The sequence below is a fragment of the Danio rerio genome, chromosome 17 (genome assembly GCF_052040795.2).
Source record: "Danio rerio strain M-AB ecotype USA chromosome 17, GRCz13ab, whole genome shotgun sequence".
Classification (NCBI taxonomy): domain Eukaryota; kingdom Metazoa; phylum Chordata; class Actinopteri; order Cypriniformes; family Danionidae; genus Danio; species Danio rerio.
Window position 1 is genome coordinate 20,618,680 of NC_141037.1, and position 23,985 is coordinate 20,642,664.

Genomic DNA, 23,985 nt, shown 5'->3' on the forward strand with positions numbered 1-23,985 from the left:
TCCTAGTGGCCAATTAGGTCTTATTTAATATTTCAGGTTCAAAAAAGGACAGTTCACCAAAAATTTGAAATTTGCTGCTAATATGCTCAGGCCATTCGAGAAGTAGGAGTGTAAGAAATGGGTGATTTTTTTGTTTTTCTCCTATTGCGCTCAACGAATGACCAAATGACCAGAGAAGGGTCTCATGACCTTAATGTTAACTTTCTCCAAATTTCATGAGGTAGAATAATGACTCTATGATAATCATGTGTAACGGAGGCCAGCTGGAGAGTGCTCTGCAGGTAAAACCTCACTCCTCTGACCTCTAAAGGTGCTCTAGTGACACACGCTAGAGGCCATGGTCTTTGGCCTCCGTGTTGGAGCAACCGACTCCCATGCGGAAGGTTTTTCTATCTGCTCTTACCAATCAAGGCCTCCCAAACATCCCCATCCACTAAACTGGCTCTATCACTGTCTCATCACTCCACCTAGAGCAGGTGTGTGATGAGCACACTTGCCCGTTGTCCTGTGGCTGTCATCGTATCATCCAAGTGGATGCTGCACACTAGTGGTGGTGAGAGACCCCCCTCATCATTGTGAAACACTTTGGGTGTATGAGCATATAAAAATAATACATATAAGCCATATAGTGTATGGCTATATCAAATACACATTACATTACTATCCCTTTCATCAGAATTATGTCAAATATTTGCAACTTCTATAGTCACAATTTTAAGATAGACAGAGCTTTACATTAACACCCGCCAAATGCGGGTAGATTTCAGCTTTGGCGGGTAAGACAGCCGCTCCCACTAGCCACTTTGGAAGGTTGGAAATAATTATTACATTGTAGTTTTCTTAAAGCAGGGTTCGACTCGACAATAAGGATGGCCCAACATGCGTGCAAATGTGATCTTAGAATCGAGAAACAGCACGACTGAAAACAACTGTTCGCGCAAGACAAAGCAGGTGAATACTGTATGATAGGAAGATTACTCGTGCGCACAGGTGATGTGATGCGCGCGATTTTAAAGCGAGCGCGCCCCCGTTTACTTGCGCTTTTTTCCGTTCACTTGCCTTCGGTTCTCTTTGCAAAAGACTAAACAAAAAATACTGCTCGTGTACCCACAGTCCTGCTGCTTTTAAGAGCTCAAGATTGAAAATATATATTTGTAAGCAACAGCAGCAGTCACTGCTTTCGTTTTAATTATTCTCAGGCATGTGATCATCCTTTCACTACCACTCTTGGGATTTTACCTGCTTTCTTTTGCTTACAGTTATTTTTGTTGATATAGTTTAATTATCATCCTTTACAATAACATTTCTTTAATATGAGATTAACCAACCATTTGTGTGTAGTAACTGCTGATCTGGGACAACACAACATCTAAATCAAGTCATTTTAGCATATCAAAGTCACATTTATTTTATAAAATATATTTTCCAAACAACAAAATTGTGGCTAGTGAAAATGGCAAGTGGCTAGTAATGTTGGAAATCTACTAGCCGCAGTGGCTGGTGATCAAAAAAAGTTAATGTAAAGCCCTGAAGATAGATGCAAAGTCTGCACATCTCATAACTGAAACTTTACATCTAAAAACTTCAACTATGTTCTAATTTGTGGCATTATGTTTAATACTGCATAAAAAAATCTGTGAAAAATGCAGAAGCCATTTTTACCATGTTTCTTTGTTAAAATTTGGTTGCAAGACTATTTTAGCATTTACATCTTGTGGCAATTCTTTTGAAATAATGAGTAATACATTGTGCCCATTCACTTCTATTGTAAATGCCTCACTATAACTTATTTTCATTAAAGAAAAGGAAAATAACATTTTATTTTCATAAAAGAAAATGACAAATGGAAATTCATTTTTGCATTATGCTTTAAGTGCTGTCAATTAAGCGTAACTTCTACTGAACCTAGGATTTTACTCTAAAACCATTTTGACATTTATTAATAGTGGCAGACATTACATTTAGCAAAACACATTTAAGCAAAAAGAATGGTTTTAACTCAACATGGAAAAGCCAAAAATATGTGTTTTTTGTCTAATCTATATTCCTGACATACATGTCACAGTTCTTCTGATTCCATCATTCGCAAAACACATCGATTATACTCGCCCCATGACAGATCTGCCTAATTGTCAGCCTGTTGGTTTATTTAAGCTACATACCAGCTTTACATTCTAAGGCATTGCGAGCATACAAAATCAATTCAAGCCCTGTCCTCAGACATGCCCGCATGGAGCACTTTACGTACAGTAAGAGAATATGCGCTCTAATAATACTGTAATTTTATATATTGGCTTATTTTTCTTTTCCTAAATAATACATGCGTTGCGTTAAGTTCACCCGGCAGGAATTTCACTGCGTATGTGCGCCTAGACAGAAAATAGACACTCCAAATCTATCCCAGGTTGCCTCTTGGTGAAAATCTGGCCTTCTTAAAAGGAAAAATATATAGATGAAGGGCTTGGATATCAGATTATCATCAAGTAGCACCAGTTCCCCCTGTATTTTGTAGCAGATTTTAGTATCAAGTCTCTACTTCAAAGTAGCTCATTACACTAAGTCCTGATTTCATGGTCACAGCTGCATTGTATTAGCAATCACAGCATCTATACATAGTGAGCTGTGGTTACTTTTTAGGGAATGGGCGGAATATTGTGGCTTATCTTAAAAATATCGATGTCACTTCAGGCGTGCATGATTGAGATACCACTTTTGAGGCTTATTGGCATGTGCAAAATCAAGTTCTGCAATGAAAACATACCTAAATAGGGTTGTCTCCATTAACAATGTGATTGCCACACACACAAAACATGCTGGTACTAAAAGAAAACAGAGTTTTACCTTCTCCATTGGAGTGTAGATATTATGGCCAGTCATGAGTTTCCAATTGAAGTAATTTTCCCAGTATTTCCCAGCTGGCACGTCAGTCATCAGTCTCCTCACGCTCTTGTCAGTCTTGCGGCGAGTCACAATTTGTGGCGTAAACATGATACGCCAAACAAAATACTTGACGTTATCAATTCCTAATTCAAATGGACACATAAATTGCAGCGGTTTAATTCCTGAAGCATACAACAATTATTTGAATTCATCCCATTTAATAATGCATGCCTGATGGCTGCGTGTTCTCTCGGCATAATCAAGCTCACGGATTTGTATCAAGTTACTCATGACTAAGAGTAAAAAGAGGACTAAATAACCAGGGTTTGAAGACTGGTCTGTCTAATCACACTATGTGGGCTCCCATGAAAGCCTGGGAGGGATAAGACCATACATAAGTTTTTAATATATTTTTAACAATTTCTTTTTGGATTTATTCAGAGCATACGAGACACCACATGTCAATACCTTTAAAAAACAGGACCTGATAGCATCTACGACAGCATCTGAGTATCAATATTTATTTTGAAATGTAATAGGCAAGAATTCCATGGGATATACAAAATGGTAATGTATTTATTTATCTAAATTTCACATTAAAATGCATATGCTGCTATAAGTATCATGAAGCTAATTAATTAACATACTGTGCATATGCACACAAAATACTTAAGCTAATACTAATACATCAGTACAACCTAGTATATCCATACAGTGTAAAAGTATTGGTATGGCCACAGTAAATTATATCTTTAGTAGTTTACATCTTTATTTCTGAGAGGGACCATTCAGAAATGTTGTCTATTATATATTTTACAGCTATAATTATGTGTAACGTTAGCCTACAAATTATCATATTTTTCCACGCATAAACAGTGACAGCCAACATGTGAAGGCTGTCAAGCTCTGAAAGGAAGCTGGATGAGTTTAATCTTACAGCATAATATTTAAACGAACCTTTGTCTAATATATTAACGTTACAAACGTTTTGATATTAAATATATTGTATAACGTAATGTTTCCGATCATTAACCGTAAGTAACGTTAAATAAGCGGTTATAAACAAACAACGGCATTTCATTTAAACATGAATAGCCTCCGCCTACCGTTAATGTAACATTCGGTTACGTATAAACATCTTCAGTTATGACTTCCATCAATAACTTAAGGGAAATCAAAACGATACTTACGTGCGTTTAGAATATTATCAAAGTTTCTCTGTAATGTTAATTAATGGCTGCTGTTTCAAGCGGGTTTGATGACGCAGTCAGTCAGATACTAAAAGCTGATTGGCTTAAACGGTTCCCTCTGTCAATACAGTATATAAGCGGAAGAAGGGAAAACGATTTATCAAAAGCTTACTTTGTTGGAGTGGAACCTTATGGAAATTGTAAATCAAGAATAGACTTTTGGTTGTTAACCCAAGAAATTTTAAAATATGTTTCGCAAGCTGAAATCTCTGCAGCTCCTACAACTGATCATTGTGTATTTACTGTCACACTGATGCCAGGCTCTAAAATAACATGAAGGCAAAAATATTGGAAATTTAATGCAAACTTAAAAAATAATAATGTTTTTGAGACATGGTTAAAAAAAAAATCTTATATCCAATTATGACAAAAGATGAGATTAGTTCGTATTGAAAGAAGTGGGAATTCCTTTACAATGTGAGAATGTAGCCCACTCAATGAATTATTACAAAATACTAATAAGCAAAAAGTATTAGAGAAACAGCTGATAAAAAACATTAATGATTGTTGTAAAAAGGATCTATCGTAACCTAATAAAGAGGAATTTATATTACAAACTAAATTAGAAGATTTCTAATTAAAAACGGCACAAGGGGCATATTTATGGTCTAGAGCAAAGTGGGTGGAAGTTGGTGAGGAAAACAACTCTTATTTTGGTAGATTAAGTAGAAATGCAATTACCACTTTTAATATAAATGAAAAAAAAACGTTGTTTATATATTTGCATATACGAAAAAATAAACATTTGACTTTATCATTAGATTAAGCACTTTGAAAGGTTCAGGCCGTTTATTAGAGCATTAAAGTGAGACTTAACCAAATATAATGCTGAAACAGCATTTTTATCCCAGAAGTGTTGTAAAATTATTGTAAACAAGGTTTCACTTTATATAACCTCAGTGTTGGAGCCATCATTTTATTTTACTTACCTTTTATTTTACTTATTTTATTTACCTGCAGCAGTTTACTGCCAACCAATGGCCACAGTTAAGCATCTTTTCAGCATCTGTTCAAATAACATTTCCCAATGAAAAGTAACAGCCACCGATTCACAAACAGCAATTATTCATATACGAAAAATGGTGAAAAAAAATGTTTGATGGATTGTGAATTAAATTTGGTTAAATGTTTTTTAAAATAGTAATACTATTTAAATCTAATCACAAAAATGGCTAATTACCTGTACATTGGGGTGCCCCAACTCATTCCTGGAGGGCCGGTGTCCAGCATATTTTAGTTCCAACCCCAATTAAACACACCTGAACCAGCTAATCAAGGTCTTTCTAGGTATACTAGAAACTTGCAGGCAGGTGTGTTGATGGAAGTTGGAGCTTAACTATACAAGACACCGGCCCTCCAGGACTGAGTTTGGACACCCCTGTAGGCTTTCAGAAACATCTGTGCAGGTATGTAGAGAAAAGTTTAAGCAAAAATGCTTGACATTGGCCTACGACCGAGTTTGGAAACCCCTGCTTTGTGAACTTGTTTTTTTTATTTGTGAATTTATTGCTTTTAATTTTACACAAGGAAGATAAAGATTCCTTTAAATATATACTTTTTAACATTCAGTTTATTTTTCAAAAATGCTAGGGCTCCATACCTGGAATTGCTTAGGACCCCCAAATTACAAAGTCCACCTCTGACTCCTTTTTCCCCCACAATCCAAAGACATACAGAATAGGTGAATTGAATAAACTTAATTGGCTGTAGTGTATGAGTGTGTGTGTGAATGAGTGGGTATGGGTGTTTTCCAGTACTGGGTTGCAGCTGGAAGGCCATCCGCTGTGTAAAACGTGCCAGATAAATTGGCGGTTAATTAATCTGATGGAAAAAGGGACTAAGCCAAAGGAAAATGAATGAATGACATTGAATATAATCTTTCATGACTCCAAGTGGATTTCAATATCATCCAACATCACGGATTCTCCTCTGAATTATACATTGTGACATTGAGCATACACTTTTTGAGATCCACATCTGACATACAACAGAATACATTCTCCTAAGATTCATAAAAACGATATGAGGGTGAGTAAATAATGGCAGCATTTTCCTTTTTAAATGAACTGCTCCTTTAATGCTGAACAGCAATACATCAACAGTGTAAAAACAAACCATGATGTATATTTCTGTAAAGAAAAACCTCAATTTTAAGAGGCAGTCTATCCGTGACATCGGCTGCTCTCTCGGACAGGAAGGATCAAACAGTCTTCTGTTCAACGAAAACAAATCTTCCACTCTCGTCTTCTCACCTCTCACCATCTGGAATAAATAACCATCTCTCTCTCTCTCTCTCCTCACAACGATAACTACATGCAGTTATTACTTATTATTGTTGATTTTTAAAGCAATCTAAAATGTGTTAAGGGCCAATACTCTCCAATATCTTATCCACAAGTACTAAAATGGCTATGTTATTTAATTGGAAACAAGGGAACTCACTCACATTGTAGTGAAACAATCTGTAAGCGTTTATCCAGCAATGATGTGGGTGGGAGAAAAGCGAAAGGTGCCGATGGACTGGGTGGACTTGTCCATCTTTGCAGGCCTTCTTGTTAAGACACACGACTGCTTTCCATCACGTCTCTGCAAACACTGGCTTTCTGCTCAGGAGGCTCAGCGTATGAGGGTAATTACCTTCAGATGAAAGAGAACATGACTGACCACAAACCTGATGTTAGGCATTAGAGGCTGAACCACTTCACTGAACGCAAGTGTGCGGGCCGTGAAATATAAAATAGCGTAATCCGTGTCCATAACAACAGATAGCAAAGGGGTGAAATGCAGATGGTTGAGTCGAGAACAGCAAGTGTCAGTCATGGAGACCAGACCAAGATTTATTTTTCTCAATAATATGTATTTTAAGTCTTTTCATTTGTTTAGACTCACCACATAGCTTAACATTCATTATTAATTCACAGATAAATTAATCCAGGATTTTTGCAATTAAAGTTTTAAAGACAAAATAAAAACTATTATGTATATATATGTATGTATATATGTATGTATAAATATATATTAGCCCATGCAGATAGCTGGAGAACTACAAATCTGCCAGCAAAAGAACTACATATCCAGTCATGCACCTCTCACACACCTGGCCTAGATCCCCATGATTGCAATAGAACACAGCTGAAGCTGTTCAGGACTAATTACACAGACTATACAGTTGAAACCAGAAGTTTACATAAACTCTAAATAAATAAATAACCTTTTTTTTATGTCTGATGGTAAATCATAATAAACGTTTACTATTTTAGGTCCGTTAGGATTAACTTAATGATTTACATTTGCTAAATGCCAGAATAATGAGACAATTTTTTTTATTATTATTAATTTCTGAACAGTCAAAAGTTTTCATACATTTTCTTGTTTTTTTTTTATTAATTTTTTTAGCTTTGCTTTTTAACTATATAACTTTGGTCAAGTGTTTTGGGTATCCTTCCATAAGCTTCTCACAATAGTTTGAAGAAATTTTGGCCCATTCCTCTGGAATCATAGCACAGGACATGTCTCCAAAAATTTCTCTTTTTTTTCCAGTGTAATTTAGCAAATTGTAATTTGACTTTTTTGTTGATTCTGGTTTGTTTATTTTCCCATGTTGTCACACAAGGAATCAGTGTGTTTAAGGTTTTCCTTAAATACTATTCTACAGTTGTGCCTTCAATTAACTCAAATGTAGTCAATTAGCCAATCAGAAACTTCCAAAACCTTGACATCACCATCCGAGCTTTTTCAGAGGCATAATAATCTTATTCTATGTAAACTTGTCTTTCAAGAAAAGTTATAACAATTTCTCAAAAATATATATTTGACAATCCTACATCTGACTTTTTATACACCTCAGACACTCACACACACACACACACACACACACACACACACACACAAACACACACGCGCACACACACACACACATTGCTGAGTCTTGTAATACTGTCACTGTGAACATTACCTTGCTTTGCTGTTTGTTTACGTTGTATGCTGCCTGCCTTTTGACCATTTTCCTGTGTAGTGACCATGACTCTGGATTGCACGTATACATCTGTTTGCTCCTGTGTGTTTGTTGCTTGCCTGACCATTCTGTTTAATAAACCTGCATTTGGATCCGCACTCCTTTATCCAGCGTCACTTCACATTACAACTGGTAAAATGCAGATGGTTGTGTCCACAGCAGGAGGTGTCAGTCATGGAGAACAGACAAAGATTTTTGTATAGTATACATATTTTGAATGCATAATGAGGAATACAACAATCTTTATCATTATGCACATAAATAGCTAATAATATTTGACACAGGCTATCACCACACAGGCTAAAGATCCAAAAAGTTAGCACTTTCACATCTTCCTCCAACGGCTGCTTTCTGGACTGGCACATGCCATTCTGACGCCCCCCTGATTGCATTTCAGCCGGATGACATTTCTCATTCGAGCTAAACGAGGGGAACATGACCGTTAGACTAAACTCTCATTACTCTCCTCTGCAAACAGTGGGGGCAATTTACAGACACCACTCAAGACTAAAACACTGTTATTGCAAATGGAAATAGGCCCTGGGACCCAAATGATTCTGTTAATTATTTCTGCATCTCACCAGCCCGAGGTGTCATGCTGTTCGCAAGCCCCCCGCTCAGACTTCATTTCAATATTCCCCAGATTGCTTTTGTGGTTCATGAGAGGAGAAAATGGGTGCAAGGCCAGGAGCGAAGAGGAGAAGGAGGCAAGATTGTCTGAACTGACGACAGGTGATGATGACAAATCAAACATACGCAGTGGCTCATCAGAGGAGCTGCGTACAGTAATTACCATCTGATCATGGCTTTCATCCCGCTCTCATTACTGCTAACTGGGGACATTATAACCTGGGCTCTTTGGGGATTTGCTTTCAGAAATATTCATATTCCATTTCTGGTCGGCATTTAAGAACGGCAAAACGGGAGATTACACGTATGCCCACCTGCATTGTTGTTCTAATGTGTTGGCAAAAAACATGTCTTTGCTGCAGATTAATAGGATGGTGAAATTACGTTCAAGCTGATGATGAAAAATAGCTGTCTCGCTGCATTTACCCCCCTCTTGTGCATTTTGGTTATGCGTTTATTCGATGATTTCCACCAAATGGAAAACACAAATAGCGATTTATCAGAACATTAACCTATATATTGGTCATCATCTATAAATCGTAATGGCCCGATGTACACATACGCAGTGGGATCTTAAAGTCTGTGACCATGCTGAAAATCTGACACTTAAAACTGAGCGGAAGCAGAGAGACACCCACATACACAACATACATACATACATACACACACACACACGCATATGGTATACGTGTCAAAGTCAAAATTATTTGCCATCCTCTGAAATTTAATTTCTTTTAAAAAATTTTCCAAGTGATTTTTTTTGTTTGGAAGCTCAATATTATTATTAGCCCTCTTTAGAAATATATATATATATATATATATATATATATATATATATATATATATATATATATATATATATATATATATATATAAATAAGATTTCCTGCAGAACAAAACACTGTGATCCGATAACTTAGCTAATTATTCTAACTAGCCTAGTTACCCTAATTAACCTAGTTAAGCCTATAAATGTCACTTTAAGCTGGATATTAGTATCTTGCAAAATAACTAGTAAGATAATATACTGTCATCATGGCAATAACAAACAAAATTTGTATAAAAAAAATGTGTTAAAAAATAATTTCCTTTAAACAGTATATATATATATATATATATATATATATATATATATATATATATATATATATATATATATATATATATATATATATATAAAGAGAGAGAGAAACATGCACACTCATATATCTAATTATTATAAATAAATGATTGTAAATATACTGGTTATTATGTTGCCTTGATGATTATTATGTTATTACACATTATACTGATTTATTCTAAAATGTTGATTGTTAATTGCTTTATTTTTTGTTTTTATTCATTTTTATAATTATTTTATTTTTAATACTACTATTATGTACTGTGTTTTTTTATTTAATATAGATGCACTGAAAAAAATTATTCAGAGATGACTCGTTGGATTTACTCAATTTTTTTACTTAAGGTGGTTATATTTGTGTTGAATTTATAAATAATTTATTTGTGTTGAATTTAAACAAACAAATTAAGTTGAACATTATTAAACTTAATTTGTTTGTTTATACTCAACACAAATAAATTGTTTGCAACAGTTCTGCATGCAACACTTTTTTCAGTGTATGTTCTTTTAATGTAAACCTAAATGATTTGGCAATACATTTGTAGCATTTGTCATGCCAATAAAGCAATTATTGAATTGAATTGGAGGAAGGAAGAGCGAGAGAAAGAGAGAGAGTTCTTAATTTATTCAGCAAAGCCCCGCTGAAGTGGGAAGGTCATGTGATAACAACAGCTTGTGTTATTCATTCATGTTACTCATATTCATACTATACGGGGCATACTTTTCTAACAGTCATGAAGTACATTCAAAGGTTGTACCTACTCAAGTGAGCAATTTCAGAAAGAAGTTAAAGTTTGTGTATAATACTTAAAGCAGTAAATTACTTTTTTTTTTATTTATTCAAAAGTCTGAAAAAATATTGTCATTTAGCAATGACAGCTGGTCCTTGGTACTGTGTTAAATATATGAAGAGTTTAGATGCAAAACCTCTAAATGCAGTCTAATATTCTCAGACTCCTGTGTGTAGGCTCTGTAATTTGACATATATAGTGACGAATAAGTTATTTTTAATGTCTTCAAAGATGAAATAACAGTATTTGTTCATAAATAAAATGTTTATAGATAGAAAATATATACAAGTAAACTGATTTTATACAAAAATCTTTATTCCAAGGCGCTCAAAAAGCAGGTGAAAAAGTCTTAAGGAACATGACTATATAATATAACATGCAATATTCAATATTCACCCGATTTTAGGATTTTCTTAAAAAAATATATATTAAAAAAATATATAAATATATATATATATATATATATATATATATATATATATATATATATATATATATATATATATATATATATATATATATATACACATTATAATATTACATTTATAAGTAATAATTGAATAGTAATACACTTAAAATTCATTTGAGTCCTAAACGAGCAAATACAGGCTCAACACCAGTTTACTGTAGTGCAGACCACTTTCTATGTTCAATACAAATATATATATATATAAATGGCATATATATATATATATATATATATATATATATATATATATATATATATATATATATATATATATATATATATAACGTTATATTATATATATATATAAATAACTTACGGGGTAATTCATATATAATATCACACATCTAAATCGTAATAATAAATAAGAAATATATTTTAATACTCATTTTAACTGTCAGAGTAACTGACAGAGATAGAAACATCTTGTGTTGTCTGTTTCTATCTCTGTCAGTGACTCTGACAGTTAAAATGAGTACATTCACTAAGTGGTTCTGTCACTGTTTAATCCTTTCTGTGCAACACTGTATGGCATAGTTCATGCCACATGCACTGTAATGTGTTTTATATTGGTGGATCATTTTGAAATAATAAAAAAAACTAAATGTTAGGTTGAAGTGTACCTCAGAATTTATTTTTAAAAATGCTCTAAGATGGGTGTGGAGCTCTGCAAGGAGAGGGAGAAGTGGCCAGCAGGGCAGGGGAAAACCGGGGAGCGAACAACTATTGTTAGACAAACTGTAAGGATGATTTCATAGTTTACAAAGTTAAAATGCACAAAAAATAAATGAATAAACAATAATTTAATGTTCTGCTACATTTGTTATTCATAATTTCATATAAAGAAATTGTGGTTATGTAATATCATTATAAAAATAATCATGTTTACATAAACACTATGAATGAGGACTTCTCTCCTCCTCAATCCCCAGGTCTGAATGCAGACACAATGGATAGCAGTGCAGCAGGTCTCTTGCTCTGTCTATTCCAACCATTAACCCTGCCGATAAACTGGAGGACTTTAAACATAAACAAACACAGCAGCACATATATAGGCGATGTGTCTGAATAGTAATGAACTTAACTGATAAAAGACAAAGTCCGCCATTCTCCAATTCTCATACAGCTCTCCCCGGAAAAAGCTTTGCTGTATCAGCCCTGACAGAATCACAAGGAAAAACATGCGACAATGGATCATAGAAACAAACACGTGCCGTATGCAGACGCATTCTCACCCAGTCACTGGGTCTCACAGCCTGGCAGGTCTGAAACAGGGTCTTCTCATGGGATAAAAAAACTCAACTATGAATAATAATGAGAAACCGATGCGCCATCACTCCACTAGCAGATTAGCACTACGTCACCAATTTTGATCCCACCCCAAACACGATTTTAAACCCGGAAGATGAAATTAGCTAACAAAAGCTTAACATGATCCAGTTTTCCCCACAAAGAAAGCTGACAGGTGCTAACGTCGTCTTAACTGATGCTCCACACACAAATCTGTTCAAATTTGGAAAAAGTACTCCAGGGTGTGTTGAAACCTTAAGAGTTACATTTTTGCTGGAGGAAACAGCTGTGATTTTAAGGTAAACACAGAGAAAGTCTGATTGTTCTGCCATGACATTGAGGTACAAATAATACAAGTGTATCTATAGCAAAGAACTGCAAGTAAGCAGATGTTACAACAACTTATTGATAAACACACCTTGTTCTCTCGCTCTGCACAGCTGTGGTTTTCTGATCAAATAAAAAAAAACAGCAAAACATGGAGGAGCCCAATTTTCCCACCGTTATCATATATTAATATTAAAGGGGATTGAGGCAATTATTTAGTCTAAGCCAAATGAGCCAATTGCAAGTTTTAGGGGGGCTGAGAAATATTGGGGTGATACAGCCCCCCTAAAATAGGCCTAACAACTACCATGATTCAGTGTCAAAAAATCAAACTGATTTTATATTTAAAAAAAAAACAGGTTCGTTGAACATAATGCAAGGCTAGAAAGTCTAATCTTTTTGCTTCATCTAAAATCCTATACATATGGAGATCCTGCAGCTTTCCTTCTGCTGTTACTAAAGCAAAAACAGGACAAACTAAACATTCAATCTATTAATAGCAGTGCAAATGCATTTCCACTTGTATTACACATCCACGATGTTCCTAAACAAAACCGTCAGTGTTAACAGAGCATGGAGACGCTCCCGTTGGAAACCTCATGCAAAGCTCTCCATGCATAATGAGATGAAGCAATTAGCATGAGCCAAATCATCCTAAATAGGGAGACAATGGTTGTGGTGGCGTATTAGCCGGCTAACAACTGACTTCCTAATTGTACAAGTCAAAAGATAGTGGGGATTAAGAGTGTGTTTATTCTGACACTTCATTAACACCTGAGCCCCAGAGAGATAATCCTCCCGTGAGACAGAGCTTTCAGATGCAGCGCACAGACATGCATATGCTTTAATGGGGCCCCGGACCCTCGCTGTTTACCCCACTAATGAGCTGCATTAAGAGGAACGAGACGGCATTAGAGCAGGGATTCCCTAGACCTCGAAACAATTTGCAACGTCAGCTGAAATACAAAAGATTTTGCAAGCTTTTTCATGATTATAAAAAAATTATAATTATTGAATGGTTTATTTTAACACAGCTAAATAATATTGTGTATACATGTTTTAGGTAACAGAGAATAATAGCATGCAATATGAAACAGTTCATGTAATAAGCACAAGTAAATAAATGTCAAGTTCACAGAAATTAAAAATTTTTTAGCCACATTCTAATCCGGCCATTAGGAATATTTCACAAAATTTTCTATGGTTATTTTATGGAAGGAACCTAATAAGTGCATTTAATACACTGTAAAACATGCCGGGTTTTTACAAATGTAAGTGGATTGAACATAAAACAATTAAGTTGTCCCAAAAATACCCTTTATGCATCTTACTTCAAATTCAAATTTCAACAATTTATTAAATGAAACAGGAAAAAATTAAATAAACTGACATTGACTTCACCTATCTACATATTCCTCCTATTTCCAAAGATTTATTTAAACAAGCTGTTGTCATATTGATGATCTGGTGCATGCCTTCTATAGATAATTTGTATTTTCAACAATTTTTTCCTCAATGCTTTTTCTCAAATAATCTGTTACTAATTTAAACAACCTGTGCCATCCTCTCTTTTTTAAATCTTTTTTTTGCTTTTCCCCCCCATTATTTTAGTTTTTTCCTCATTCCTCAAAAATCTGTTTGCAAAATATGCAGTGATGCTTCTTTTGTGTAGTTTCAAAACTACTTATTTAAAATGAATGTCTGTTATAAGTAGACAGTATAGTCTGCATATTACATTTAAATATGCGAATACATTGTCAAAATGGTTGATCAGTATGTGAACAAAACCAATGCAATCTCACGCCAACTTGTAAAACTTTTTTGATTTAGTGGCTAATTCTTATGCAATCATATGATCTCATGCGTACAATTGAGTATGATTAGGGGTGTGATTAGGGGTGGGGTTGGTGCCATGCCTCCTTTTTAAAATGGTACATTTTTGTACGACTAAACTAGCCGCTAAACTGACAGTACGTAAAATACTTATGTTTCCTTGTGAGATTAGACTCTATATCCCCAAAATCTGAAAGAAGTGTTTTTTTTTCTTCTATTTTTTGGGAATTGGGTGAGCTAAATTGTCCGTAGTGTATGTGCGTGAATGAGAGTGTATGGGTGTTTCTCAGTGATGGGTTGCAGCTGGAAGGGCGACCACTGTGTAAGTCACAGGTGTCAAACTCGGTTACAAAAGGGCCGCAGCTCTGCACAGTTTAGTTCCAACCCTAATTAAACACACCTGATCAAACTAATTGAGTCCTTCAGGCTTGTTTGAAACCTACAGGTAAGTGTGTTGGAGCAAGGTTGGAACTAAACTGTGCAGGGCTTCAGCCCTCCAGGAATTGAGTTTGACATCCCTCGTGTAAGTCATATGCTAGATAAGTTGTCGGTTCATTCCACTGTGGCGACCCCTGATTACTAAAAGGATTAAGCCGAAAAGAAAATGAATGAATAACCGACTGTTTTCTAGATAGTAATCATCTTTAAATGATGTATGAAAAAAGGGCTTAACATCAAGCAGTGCTTCTCCACAATGTCATATATAGTTTTCAATCGTGTGAGTGAGCACTCTATCTTTCAGTGAATTCTGACTTGCTGTCAGTGTTTTATCATTTATTAGCTGAGAACAAAATCATTCTGAAAGTGATCCCAATGATATTGTTTTTCTACACCTTTATCGGCATAATTGTGGTCTCAACTCTGCTGTTGTTTTATATTCCAAATTATTTTTAGAACTATAGTTGTCACTATCTTTCTAGTCACGATTAGTTCGAATGGACCTTACAGTCTGTGTGAACCAGAAGTTAATGTACTTCCAAATAAAACAAAACATTGAGTAGAGGGCAGGGCTTTCATTTTTGCATATCATTCCCTCATAGCAAACTAATGGTACGAGGGGCGTGGTTAAGAATATGGTCATAATGTTTATAGGACTAAAACTGATCAACAGAGAACGCCCACCATTCTAAGCATTAAAGCAACATTCAATGTTGATCAGCTTTTGAATGAAGACTACCAAAACATTTTTTTAGCAAATTAACTAGCACAAATTAATTGTTTGCTTAAAGGTTAACAATGTGCGATATGATAGGTCGGATTTCAGTCTTGAAATCTCAGAAAGGTTCACTGTTTATCCTTTTTCTCATTCCTTTCTTAATATGAATATTTAAATCAGTATTTAATCTTGTGATGATTTTGACTAATGATTAAAGTGCACACATTGCTTAATATAAGAATGTTCAGTGCATTTGCCTGTCTCTTTGCAACTCTATTTTCAGGAGCAAGCAAACCAGGTCAGAGGTAATGGAGACCTCTTGAGTGGAACTGAAGGGCTTGATGATTGAAAACAACTTTTTTCCTAAGTGTATTGCTGTCTTAATACTGTCTAAAGTGATATTGATATTATTAGTATGTGTTAATTCTGTTTAAAGTAATTTTCCTTTTTATTTAAGAAAGATTTTGTGTAGTGAGAATAAAACAGCCTGAATGTATATTACACCGGTGTTTAACCAGATTTGATAATGACGACTGAAAGAAAACTCAACTTAGGGTAAAAAACATATTGTATATCGTAACATATTGTGTAGATCGTTTCTGTGGATCAGCTTTAAACAGCCTAGTAGATGTCAGATGTTTGTATGCTCGAGATATGGACATATCGTATCGTATCGAGTTGCACGCACGCAACCACGTAGAAAATGTTTAAGTCTCCAACTAAATCTGTAAGTAAGTTTGTAGATTTGCTGTTTCCAAATCCATCGTTCCAACAAAAATTTGCAAACTGCGTCGCAAACTTGTATGCTTGCAACTACACATCTGGAGCTGTAGTTAGAAACATAGTTCCTGGTTGTGTTCTATTCCCAGTTATCCCTTCTTTGCCCTATTCATTTAGAATATTCTAACATTTCTTCAATCTCTTAGGTGTGATTTGCTTTCAAAGTATTTTTACAGTTCAGTTTTAGAGATCTTCATGTTTACAATTGTGCTTGCTTCGCAGTGCACTTTAAAAACATTGATGTCATTTTGAACACAGCCGTAGCTCATGACAAAAGCTATAGGTGACCTATTAGTTAAAAGTAGAATTTGTTACGTCTCCAAAGCTTGTGAAAACAAAAAACAGCATTCGTTAATGCTTATAATTAATATAGTAGGTTATTAATTAAGTATCTGTACTGTATATAACATGGGCCTGTTGGTTAGAACATTTCTGTAGTGGTTAGCATGTGTCAAGTTGTAAAAGTAGACTTTTACAATAAGTAAAAAATAAACAATATCCTACTTAATAATATTAATCATCATTAATATTATTATTAAAGTAGGATTTTTTTTGTTTCCTATAATTAATAAATATTAAATTTAATTTCTTAATAAACAGCCTCATTATTTATTTATTTATTTATTTATTTATTTATATGTGATCTTAAAATACGAGAGTTTTTCCAGGAGTTTTCCGGGAGACAGAACAATACCGGAGATGGGCGGGAGATGGGTCTGTAATACAGGAGACTCCCAGCAATAACGGTAGTGTTGGCAGGTGACGTTACAGTGACGTTATCTAATTGTTGTTGTTTTAGCCTAGGAACTCGTTGCGAGTGTTGAAGCTGGCTTCTGCTGATGAAACTATCTTCAGTAAACTTTATTTATTTGAATGTGATCGACTGGTCATTCTTTGGGTCCAAACTGTAAATGATCCCTACAACTAGCAAAAAACATTGTACATTTTAGTTTACATGTGAACTTTAACTCAAATATGCAGAAGGCACAACATTTTAGTCATTTCCGTGGTACCATGGATCATTTTGACAACGATGATATCTTTACGTGAAATACAAAGCACGCTAACTTTTCCAAAAACAATTCAGTATATTGTTTAAACATAATTCTACTGTCTTATTCTTATACCGTCTCTCCCTTGGATGAATCACAATTTTGTTGTAGTATCCCTCATTTACAAGTCCCTCCAGATCTCAGCATCTGCTAAACACATAGACGCTCAAACTGATAATGCAAAACAACTCTGCAGACCACAGCGCCCACCTAGCAATTTTTAGAAAGAGCACTCCATCACCCCCCCCCCCAAAAAAAACCCACAGCCCGATGAGGAAAAGGAGATTTGACTGATAGAGTGATGCTAAATGTGATTGCTGATTTGGGGCCGTATATGTGGAAGCGCGTGCGATCTTTATCTCTCCCGATGCCGGGGTTATTCCACGGCCTGCCCTTAAGTCAGGGTGCAGAGAGCTGGATCTAATTACACATGAGGAAGCGCAGGCCCGCTCCTGAAGCTGAAGGGCCATCAGTAAACCACTGCATTAATAACCCGTAGGAGTTCTGCGCATTGTAAAGGCCTGACTGCAGCGCACTGTAATCCTCATGCACAAAAGAGGAAAACAAATGACCGCGCTGACCGGAATGCCTTGCTATATGCTCGATTTCGATTGTCGCCTGCTTCTGGAGCTTGAAAGAGAGAAAAGCAAGATGCTGAGGTCGAAAGGGCGACTCGCGCGCTGAGTGACAGACGGTTTAGCGCTGGTTGGGGACCTGCGTTCGAAAGGTCAGTAAGAAGTTTTGGCAACCAAGCAAGTGGAAAACAATGAGCCCCCCTCTGCATATTTATTCGTCATCTCTTTGTTTTTATAGCGCGGAGAATAAATGGCTCAAATGACACGGCACAAGCCTGCACATTGTCAACACAGGTAATAAGTCACCATTAGCCGCTCATTCCCACACTCAGCATATCAGCCCCGCCTGATCCCGCTTCAGAGCACTGGACGCCATTTGCATTCCACCTACATATATATATATGACCCAGAAAAGCATACGTACGTCTTTTCAACAGCTAGAGATATTTCTTTTCCCTCCTTTATCTACATTCTGACGAATAAAGGCTTGTTAAACTTTTCCCTCTTAGAGTTTCCCAGGTGATCTGCTCAAGCACTTCATCAGGAGTGCTGTAGTTGAAGATAAAATCACTTTGAGAACATTCTTTAGATTTTAAAATGATATAAAGCCGTTTAATCAAGTCTCCCTGTCACAAGATTAAGTTGAGAACAGAGCCTTAAAGGCTAGGATGGACATTTCAGGGACACAAAATGTAATTGCTAGAATGAAGAAAGAAATATTTATGACCTCCATTGTTTGAATCAAAAGGTCAGGTTTTGGCAGGTTAGCCCCTGCTGGCGGATGATTTAACTACAGTGGTCCCTCGTTAATCGAGGGAAATATGTAAAAAAAAAAATAAATAAATAAAAAAAAAACCTGCAATAGGTGATATCTGCGATGTGGTCCACTTTATTTTTTACAATGGTTATAGATGTTTTAAGGCTGTAAAACCCCTCACTGCACACGTTATACACTTTTCTCAGACAGCCATTAACTTTGTCACACTTTTCTCTTTTATTTAAACACTTAAAGTTCATAGAAAAATAAGTCCAGTATAATAGAATGAAACCAAAGATCTAAACTATTTGATCTTCATTTATTTATTCTGTAATGGTGCCCTACAGTCTTGTAACTTCTACCTTTCTTTAGCATGTCAAGAGGTGAACTTTTGGTGCGACGGCTAGCATCTTCCTCTGCATTTTGGGTGCTACCTCAGGTGCCTTTGACAGTGCAGAACATTTCGTCAACATTGTGGGAAGAAAATATATACTACATCACAGTACAGCACTTTAGACACACACCAGCTTTGTTTCCATCCGTCTATTATTATGCACATTTTGGATATGCGCATAAAAAAAGGTTGATGGAAACACCAAGATGTGCATACATTTTGAAAATGTGGATGAAAACATATAAGCATAACTGAGTAGAATAAACCTTTTATTTGATATGAAAAGATGGACATAAACTAAGATGGAAAGACTTTTACCATACAAATTCTAGTATGCGCCTTAAAAGAAGGTCATGTAATTTTATTATAAGAGATCACGTGATGATAAAATTGTGTGTAAATGGACAATCCAGCAGGCTGAGCACACTGTAAAACAACTGAACTGTTAATTTCGTCAAATTGGGTCTTAACCGTTTCAGTATCAGTGTTATTATATTATTAATGACCTCCAGAACTGCACTGAAAAAAATGATTCAGAGATAATTCCTTGGATTTAATCTTTTTTTTTACGTTAAGTGGTTGTAAACACTTTATTTTTGTTGAATTTAAACAAACAAATTAAGTTGAACATTATTAAACTTAATTTGTGTGTTTAAATTCAACACAAATAAATAGTTTGCAACAGTTCTGCATGCAACACTGTTTTCAGTGCGTCAAGAGCATCTGTGCTCTGCGACTCACGCCTTCAAACATCACCGCGCATTCATTGCGTGTCAGGATTGCCTCCTGAAGTGCAAGTTATTTATTAAATAAGGAAAAGATTCCCGCAGCTTGTCCTACCGCAGCAAATGCAGTTTTTACTGTTGATATCTGGAGCCAGTTAATCAGGAAAACGATTTTGTTCTCTTTGACTCATTGGATGGAAACGCTGCTTTATTTGCACATTTTTTATGCGATAATCCAGTTTTGTGCATAAAGTTAATTTGCATTTTCGTATTGAAACATAGCTACTGCTAGCGATCGAAGATTTATGTACATTTGGCAAGCTGAACGCATTCTATACCGTACAGGAGATAAGGCACAAAGGGGATTGATTGACAAGGGTCTACAGCCAGTCAGGACGCAGAACACAATGCACTAATTAGGATGCAGAACACAGTGCACTTTGGAAAAAAATGTCAAATTGTACCAAAACCACTATCAAAACTAAGGCCGCGAAAAAGTGAACCGTGTTATAGAGAGAGACCACTGTACACTATTTGTAATAAATGAATTCAGATCCTCTATCATATCAGGGATGAAAATATTTCAGGCTAGAATGTGCCTCAATTCTTACTAGACACAAAGTTTTCTAAAAGATGTACAAGAACAAAACTTTGTGTTAAGAGTATAATGACCATAATTTTAAAAGATCTTTAAATATTTAAGCATTATCAGTTTTTGTGATTTTGTCTATATGGACATGGTTATGTAAGCTGAAGCAATATGTCAAAAATCTTATACAAAACATGCTGAACATACTTTTCCATATCTCACTGAATCTTCAGACAGAATTTTATTAAATAATATGCATATGTACACCCATATGGATGAATCTCTTAAGAATAATAAAAAAATGTAAATTTTCCTGGCTCTGTGCATGCAACAAAAATGGCTAAGACTTAAGTTCTGTATTGACATCAGGCCAAAAAAATTGTTACCCCAACGATTCATTTGAACCACTCTGAGTCGGCTATTTTACAAATGAATAAATAGTTTTAAACCTGGTGCACTTCTGGATTTAAGCCTTAGCTGGATATTTTACTTCACTAATGCTGTGTTCACACCAGACGTGGAATGTGAAGATAAGTTGCGGTATTCGCACGTAAATAGACGCGTTTACTCGCTTCATTCGCGAGTCAAAATTACTTCAGAAGAGACGCGGATTCACATCATGGAAAGAGCTTCTGTCTGCCCGGTGACTGTAGCTTCGTTGCTAAATGTCTGACATGAATTTTATGAAGAAAATAACTGTGTTTATGTGCTTTATGAAGGCTGAAAAACAGCGCTAATACGTTTGGAGCAGTGTCCACTAGATGCTTTCAGAGGTGCATCCAGCTCTGTGAGCTCATATACTCCAAAAACTTAACCTGGATGACGGAGGCTTTCAGCGGTGCTTCTGACTAAGCCAAGCCCAGTTTCATGAACTGTTGTCGGTGTATGCAGGAAGACTTTCCCCCGGGACACCAACAACAGGCGCTACGTCATAATCATGCCCCCACAAGAGCAAGCTCCTGATTGGTTAACGCAGCGCATTGTCCACTGAAGTTCAGATTTTCGTACTTGAGCGATTTGCCCTATTTGTTCGTTAAGTGCGTCAAACGCGCACAATATTCAATATGCATTGTGCTATTCGCGTCATGCCATTCACGCATATCATTACATGTAAATCACTCGTGCTTGACGCTTCTTCCACATCTGGTGTGAACGCAGAATTAGAGGCCTTTTCAAAAACTGTCCTGAAAACAATTTGATTGTGGAACATTGCAATTTTTTTTTATGTAAGAAAAGAAAATACTTTTTTGTAATTGTTTTTTTTTTTTTTTAATGGAACCATTTTGAAACCTGCAAATTTAGATTTTCTTTATTCACACTTAAATACACTTTAAGGTGTGTTTTTGAGGTGTCTGATTCATGAACTTTTCTGTGTGCACGTGTCTCATACAACACAAGCTTTTAATAGTCTTGGTGATTACTATTGTCTGTTTAGACACATACAGTAATAAATACACTATTTTACCCATTTTCTATCATTTCTATTAATATGTTTTCCTTTTCTTTGTTTATTTTCAATTCACTTTGAGAATTTGAAACCATTTCAGATTTTCACTGTGGACTGAACCTTACTGTAAGAACACTCTGAGCATCATGCTGGCATTATAGGTCTCAAACCGTCCCAAATCAACAAGCATTAGCAATCATAATTCATAAAATACTACCGAGCGTACAGTATGTCTCTTTCGAACCCACATTTTAATTACACCATGGCAAAACTCTCCTATCAGAATATATGCTCCAATGCTTGCACAGCTGATGTGAGGTCATTTCTCACCTACCAAGAGTGAACGTTCCAACTCGCTATTTTTTACTTCTTGGCAAACATCGATGCAGCCATACAAAATGTGTAAGTGGCGAAATGGATACAACAAGACCATAAAAAGGCCCGTGGAGAGTGAAAAGGTATACTCGCAAACACAGTTCATACCTACTTCATCTATTACATAAGACTCTGTGCAAATGTGATTAAAACATCGGTCATGGTTGCTGAGTCCATCTAAACTGGAGCGGGCTCAGAACAGTCGTAAACGGGATGCAGGAGCACTGCTTGGGTTAGGAAAATACTGAGGTCATCAGCATGCACTTGAACGACGAAGCCCACGCTTACACTGTGGCCTGTGACCGGGCTTTTCACACCGTATTAGTAGCCACAGCCGTGCAGCTCATAAAACTATCTAATACATCATTTCTCCTTTTCAGGCAGGATCTGGAAATGCACATATACTCACTGGCCATTTTATTAGGAACACCCGTTCAACTGCTTGTTACTGCAAGTGTATATCAGCCAATAACATGGCAGTAACTCAACACATCTAAGCATAAGATGTGGTGCAGATGATCTGCACAAGTTCAAACCAAGAATGAAGAGGCAAGGTGATTTCAGTGACACTGAATCTGTGGTCCCTTTAGGCAAGTGGGCATGCATGTGTCTTTGAATGGAAAAACGTCAAATCCTCCAAAATGGTTTGCCGAGCTTACGATTAAATTTCATATTTGGAATTACCAATAAAATTTAACTTCATCGGTTTTAAAATTTTGTTTCCAAACGACGTTTTTTTTTTGGCTATCCTTTTCCTGATGGCAAATCTCTTCTCAAAATGACCCCGATTTCTGTGTTTACAAGTTTGTGGGCATTCAAGTGATGAGTTGTCATCATGTCATTTGCGTTTGAATGGCGGGAATTCATGAGGTTTCATTCAGAATTTAAAACCAGAGAACATTTGTTTTCAAGTGTAACTGGTTTGTTTAAAAGCAGAGATTTCAAATTGTATGTAGATATGTTTCTTTTGTTTGTAATGCCACAGTCCCACTAGAGTAAATCTGTCATACGGCACTGTGAAAGAAGGCGGGATTACATATAAAAAAGTGAGCCATTTGGTCCATATTAAAAATTTCTGTCTAGAGAGGTCATGTTTTGATCTTCGATTTGTCTCACGCAATTACATGATGCGATTTCGCAGGTCAGAGTTCACCTTGCTTGAACTTTGCAACGCAGCGAACTGTGAAACTTGTCACACGAGCTTGCGTTTCCGGTCTAACGCATTCGCATGTGTATGAATAGAAGTTTATAGTGGCAAAAAGTCCAGAGTGACCGCAGCATAAGGGTGTACTCACACTATGTACTGCTGCCTTGAACCAAGCCAAAGCACACTTGTCCCCCATCGGCTCGCACTTATATCACATTCGGGCCTGGGCAACCTTACATCATCGATGATGCGCTGGTCAGTAAGATGCGCTCTCGCTCAGCACAGTGGACATTTCTTTAGTTTTATCGCTTAAGTTGTTTGATATGCAGTGACATGCAGTCAAATATCTCGCTGAACAGATCCGCCACTTTTGACGATCATAAACA

The 23,985-nt window shown here is 35.9% G+C and overlaps 1 protein-coding gene and 1 long non-coding RNA gene across 33 annotated transcripts in view; one reads left to right on the top strand and one right to left on the bottom strand.

The window, feature by feature from the left end:
- Nucleotides 1–4,382, bottom strand: part of gsc (goosecoid) — an 87,189-nt gene extending 82,807 nt beyond the window's left edge. For 26 of the 32 annotated variants that reach the window (XR_015512439.1, XR_015512438.1, XR_015512437.1 and 23 more), the window contains exons 1-2: nt 4,071–4,180; nt 2,842–3,023 (exon numbers count right to left, since the gene is read on the bottom strand). The gene's annotated coding sequence lies outside the window, so the exon portion shown is untranslated. Of the gene's footprint in view, nt 1–2,841; nt 3,024–4,070 lie in introns of those variants that run through there. The other 6 variants (XR_015512434.1, XM_087288553.1, XM_087288563.1 and 3 more) reach the window with 6 other exon arrangements.
- LOC141378552 (uncharacterized) overlaps nt 1–23,985 on the top strand; it is a 109,672-nt gene that overhangs the window by 66,455 nt on the left and 19,232 nt on the right. The gene's annotated exons all lie outside the window — the stretch shown is intronic.